Source organism: Diadema setosum, chromosome 6 (assembly GCF_964275005.1).
Source record: "Diadema setosum chromosome 6, eeDiaSeto1, whole genome shotgun sequence".
NCBI classification, from domain to species: Eukaryota; Metazoa; Echinodermata; class Echinoidea; order Diadematoida; family Diadematidae; genus Diadema; species Diadema setosum.
The window spans coordinates 29430919-29437636 of NC_092690.1; positions in this window are offsets into that span (position 1 = coordinate 29430919).

The following is a 6718-nucleotide window of genomic DNA, read 5'->3' on the forward strand; positions in this document are numbered from 1 at the left end:
GCAAATGGATTCATATCTTGCACAGAAATGCAGCAAGCAGGACTAATGGATTCGTGAAAGAATCCGGGCTATGTGCAGGCCCAACACGATAAGAGCAAGCACATTCGAATTGATTTCCAGCAGATCAAATCAGTTGTAATTGTGTTACCATGGCAACGAAGAGTAAAATCCCGTGAAAATAAATTACCATCGTCTTTGCAGCACAAGCACGCCGAAGAATAATACTTTAAAATCATAATGCCTTTTGCATACTAGTAAGTTTAATGCAGTCTCGTGAATCACCGCACACAGGAAAATCACTTTTATACGGGAAGAATGGAAAAGTAATTTTCTTACCATGACTTCCAGAACCAGCAACTGAGCAAGCGTGAAACACAGGCCTACTTATACGATAGCATCATAACAGCGACGTCAAATTAAGCATTTTCTCTTCGGGAGTTCTGTTTCAACTTTACTCTCTCGGGACCAAAAGACTAAGTATCCGAAAAGGTACCGAATATTCTATACGGAGTCTTAAAAATGACTCAGTGCAAGTGCGAAAACAAAAAAGCGAAAAGAGGCAAAGTAAATAGAAAACCGGAAGCATGTGGGAAGTGGAATGATCTTCCATTTGACCCCAGATTCATATCAGCTTTTAGAGTTATGAACCAATTCCTAAACTCAGTTATTTGGCTTTCTGATTGACGCAATGCCGTATCATAAAATTTTGACTGGCTCATGCTGTTATGTTGATTTTGCATGGCCTCAAGCCCGAGCGACATTTTTGGTACAAGGACGCAAAACAAGACAAAATAAAAACACAATTAGGCAAAACGGAAGGAATTTTGACTAAAACATGATCAAAACAAGAAATCAAAATGAATAAATAAAAGTGAAGCAAGCAAACACTTTTGTATTTTTCTTCTTCACATTCTTAAAGGAGAGACCTTTCTTTGCTCCTGGAGATTACTCAGCTATCAATAATTCATATACCTATCATGTTGAATCTTTTTATCAAGAATTTGTATGTAGGCCCTATGTACATAAATGTGTATACATCCAAATATGAATGTATACTTATAAATCCATATATTGATGATTTCTGTAATATTACTGGAAAAATTATGAAACTATGTTGAAGAAAATGAAATCACACACACACGAACACACATCTATATATATATATATATATATATATATATATATATATATATATATATATATATGATTACATACAAATCTATGTTAACGTTTACATTTCGTAGTTATTCATAACTTATTTAAATTGTCACATTTATCTGCTTATTTCTTTAATCACTTCTTCATCCTTTTCGAGTCTGTATGTTACTTGGTCATTTCTTGATAGCAACAATAACAAATACACATATAATCATTAGCTTTATTCAAGTAAAGAAAAGCTGAATCAACGTTGACAAGATTTTGACATCAACCGTTGTGTTTTTCACTACCGCTGGACGGATTCTTTGAGGAAATTTCGACTATCAAAATATTTGCATCCAGCACAAATACCGGAATTAGCCTACATTACCAACTGCGTGTGTTACCCTCTTTCATACCAACTGCAGGTCTGCCAACACACCCGCATCCAAATCAGGGAGATTCCACACAGCAATCAGGGAGATGTATTCTGCGTGTTACGTGCATTTCAGTGGGCGAAAATAATTCCTAAATCAGGGAGATTTTAATATTCTCTTGTTCAGACATGAACAGATTTTGACATTTTCAGGGAGACTCCTGCAGAATCAGGGAGACTTGGCAACTCTTCAACTGTGTTATCGTCCATGGCCGTCGCGTTGGTGGGAAGAGAACACGTTCAGCAGAGTACCACAACCGATAGGATGGTTAGATTGAATAATTGACTGATTGAATGGTTAGTCGAAAGAAAAGACTCTAACACATGCACACACACATACATTTCGGCCTATATACAGTACTTGCATATATTATCAGCCAATAGATCGGCTAAAAGACAGTATGTCTACAGATACATGATAGGGATCTACTAGTATCTACCTATCTAGCTACATACGTATATTATACACACACTATATATATATATATATATATATATATATATATATATATATATATATATATATATATATGTGTGTGTGTGTGTGTGTGTGTGTGTGTGTGTGTGTGTGTGTGTGTACCTACACATATATATAGGCCTTTAATAGAATAACTGCACACACGCACACAAGCAGTTTTCCTGCACACGCACATACACACACACATGTATACATAAAAGCTACCTACACACATTCAGAGAGATTTATACAGACAGACAGACAGATGTAGCAGTATAACATCAGTAATATATGTACTGTGTGTCACACTCATCTAAGATTTAGTATACAAATTCACCACACAGTCTTTGTCATTTTATAATTTATGCATTTATTTATACATCTTTCAATGTAAAACACCATTTGACCTTTATACGCAGAAAGAGAGCATCTGTCAGTATGTTCAAGAAACATCTTTCAAAGCGATATCAACCATGAACTTTACTGGCTGCACCGTGGTTCAGTGAATTACACACAAACACACACTCACACACACAAACAACATCACCTAGAACCATATTGAGAACAGTGTGCGCTAGCGCAAAGGCATCTTTTAAGTGATACAAACAGATTTTCGCAGGCATGATTTGTTTAGTATTTGCTCCTCTTGCATGGAAATTGAAAAGCAAAGTTTGCAAAATTCCCTCAGACACATTGCAAATAAAGTTACACCGGCTACCTTTCGTAAGGAAACGGCTCTACCAAGAGTATAGTTTCAATTCACAAGTTCTGCACACAATTTTTGCTGCACAGAGTTCGATTTGTCTACATGGAGCTCATTGGACGCAAGGGATATCATGATAAAATGTTCTTTCTAGTCACTTGCTGGCTCGAGCAGAATTTGTTTGTGCACCTATGTCCTCTGCATATGTGCAAAACAGGACCTAAACAGGGGTAGCCTCCACAGGCCCGTAAATCACTACAATGCATTGGCATGATAATGATGTACAGTACATCATTTAATTTTGACAGCTCAATACTTGCCCATACATATTCAAGATGAATTATATACTGCAGTGAAAAAGTATGTCTGTCTTCAGTAATTGTGAAAAGCAACAAGTACAAAAAGAACACGCATAATTTACTGTGATGTTGCGAGTGAAGATCATGTAGAAATTTACATGATGAACAAATACATCCATATCATAGCCACGATACACAGATGAACGAGATTTGCACATTTTTTATTTGAAGTGTATATTCACCCACTGGGCAATATAAAAAGAGGAGCAGCAGAGCATTTTAAAACAAAGCAATCCTGAAACACAAAACTCTTCAAAAAATATGAGCTCACCATAATGAGTTGAGAAATCACATGTTACATAATGCTAAAAATGAGATCACACACAATTTAAAAAGAAAAAAATGTTAGGGAATTATAAGACTTTGTGTACAAGCTAAAATATGACAACTTGCAACCAGATGACGTCAACTAGTTCATATTGACTGCTAAAAATCTGTTTTTGTGAAAATTAGCCAGGCTTCACAATCGCAGATTTTCTCTAAACTTCATCAAAATCTTTGCATAAAAAAAAAACAATCGCCATAGTTGTGCTTATTACACGGTACTCTTTCGTTTCAGACTTACTTTCAACTTACCCGGGGTAATCATAGTATATTGTCAATATGGCATCAATCATCTAGAGTAACATCCAGCAGAGGGCCATGACACTGTTTTCTTTTTCATCATCATTGTCACATTGCTACATCTGGGTAAAAATCTGTTTTTTATGTAATCAAAAATGATAATATTTATCAAAATATCAAGTGTAATGATGCACGAACGGGTTTGGAATCAAGCACAATACTCCCTGCCTAAAAATCTGGACTCTTATCTTGGCGGTTTAAAAGAAAAGTTTTAAGAAAATAATTAATACTGTCAGGTATCAAATCCCAAGCCACGTGAGACACGCAGGTCCATGGTGAGGAAAACTCGGGGGCAAATTCCAAAACCTGTACCTAGTAGAATGGGAAGCCATCCGCAGCTAAAACGGGGGTGTTAAAGACTGAGCAAATATATAAACAAAAAGCAACAATAGAGTTGATTCTGAGAAAACGACTTGTTTTATTTGAAGAGTTTGTTTGCAAAAACCGATAAGTCCATATTTGTCAAATGGAGATATTTGCGAATAAAGGTCAAGAAAAATAAAGAGAATAATAAGAAAATTTTTGCTTCTTTTGACCATAACTTCAAAAATATACCTTTATATGTAGTAACCAATATATCATTTAAAAGGTATTATTTTGTACTTTATGACAAAGACCGTACTTCAAAATCTTCAAAAATGGACTTATCGGTTTTTGCAAACAAACTCTTCATTTGCTTCTTGCTTTTGGTGGAACGCACAGTCTGATTCTTCGCAAGGCCGGGAACACAGGCCTACAGAAAACATTTGATACCATACAAACAATATTAATACTGCAAGTCTCTCCTTGCCGTACATTACTGTATAATATATATATATATATATATATATATATATATATATATATATATATATCTACCAAATATAAATGCCAAACTTACATTTTGTACGAAAATGAACGTTTCATTATTTTGTTCGCACCCTTTTGAAAGACAGCTTTAATGTATAAATGCTGATAAGAAGGGTCATGTCCATCAGAAAAAGTGGTAAAAAAACCCAAATGGACAAAATAGGTTTGAAATATCGTCGGAGCATTCGAAACATTGTCGGAATCAGTTTGGATAAGTAATTTTAATCCATAACGCCTGACAGAACAAGAAATATATGTATGGACTCATAATCTTCATGATGCAGCTATTACTTAGCTGAGCCTCGTAGTGAAAACAAGACAGGATTGAAGGGATTGTACAGTGTCAATTGAGATGGGTCCCCAGGTTTCTAATTTTTTTTTTTTTTTTATTAAAGGGATCGTATAGTTTTGGTTGAGACCTAACATCAAGTTTATAACATTTTATGAAGAGATAATTAGAAACTTCTTATGAAATATGAGAGAGGATATATATTTCAAGAAGGATTCAATGTTTACTTGATGAAAATTGGTCTTGAAATGGCTGAGATATCAAGAACAAAGCCATCGTAATAAAAGGTGGGACCAACCTTTAATCAGGAGGGCATTGTTTTACTTTGGGTTTGGATATCTCAGCCATTTCAAGACCGATTTTTATCAAACAAACTTTGAATTCCTCTTAGAATTGTATGCTCTTTAACATTTCATAACGCGGTTTCTAAGTATCTCGCAAAGTGTTAAAAGTTGAATCCTTACTTCCACCAATATTACACCATCCCTTTAAGTAGCCAAGAAGGACTACACCCATCAGAGTGAATGAGGATATTAGCGCACGCAATGACAGCGATATTTGCATGACTGCGATGTTATTATAGGGTAACAAATTAATTCAGTATGAAAAACATGTGATATCCAACAAGGATAATAGCAGAAATACTTTTTTCAGTCAAACATTAAAAAAAAAACAAGGAAAAGTAGAAATTACGCGGTGCGTAAAATATGTCCCCGCCGGAAGTAGCATTTAGTAGCAAAATGTACAATATCGGTAAAAAATCAAGGTCAAAGGTCAAAGAAGTCAAAGGTCAAAATTCTGTGTAGAAGTTTTGAAGCCCTCACCTAGTGTCATCACAAAAAGCAAACGGAATCGAAATCGGGTTTTGATAGAAATGGCGAAGGAGTAGCATTTTGTAGCCAATGTACAATATAGGTCAAAAATCGAGGTCAAAGGTCAAAGAAGTCCAGGGTCAAAATTCTGTGTAGAAGTTTTGAAGCCCTCACCTACAGACTGTAGTGCCATCACATAAAGCAAACGGAAATGAAATTGGGTTAGAAATGGCAAAGGATTAGCATTTTGTAGCAAAATGTACAATGCAGGTCAAAAATCAAGGTCAAAGGTCAAAGAAGTCAAAGGTCAAAATTCTGTGTAGAAGTTTTGAAGCCCTCACCTAGTAACATCACATAAAGCACACGGAATCGAAATCGGGTTAGAAATGGCGAAGGAGTAGCATTTTGTAGCAAAATGTACAATATAGGTCAAAAATCAAGGTCAAAGGTCAAAGAAGTCAAAGGTCAAAATTCTGTGTAGAAGTTTTGAAGCCCTCACCTAGTGCCATCACATAAAGCAAACGGAATCGAAATCGGGTTAGAAATGACGAAGGAGTAGCATTTTGTAGCCAATGTACAATATAGGTCAAAAATCAAGGTCAAAGGTCAAAGAAGTCAAAGGTCAAAATTCTGTGTAGAAGTTTTCTGTACCTAGTGCCATCACATAAAGCAAACGGAATCGAAATCGGGTTAGAAATGGCGAAGGAGTAGCATTTTGAAGCAAAATGTACAATATAGGTCAAAGGTCAAGGTCAAAGGTCACAACTGACATTCTGTGTAGAAGTTTCAAAGCTCCCATGTAGTGCTATCATATAAAGCAAACAGAATCAAAATTGGCTCATAAATGACAGAGAAGTAGCAAATTGAACATTTTGATCACACACGGACGCACAGACAGACAGACGGACGGACGGACGGACAGACAGACGGACACACGGACACACACACGTACGGAGCCCGTTTCATAGTCCCCTGCTCGAACTCGTTCGGCGGGGACAAAAATCTTATACACGGGTTTATGACATTTTCACAATGTTTTCACAGAAGAGTAA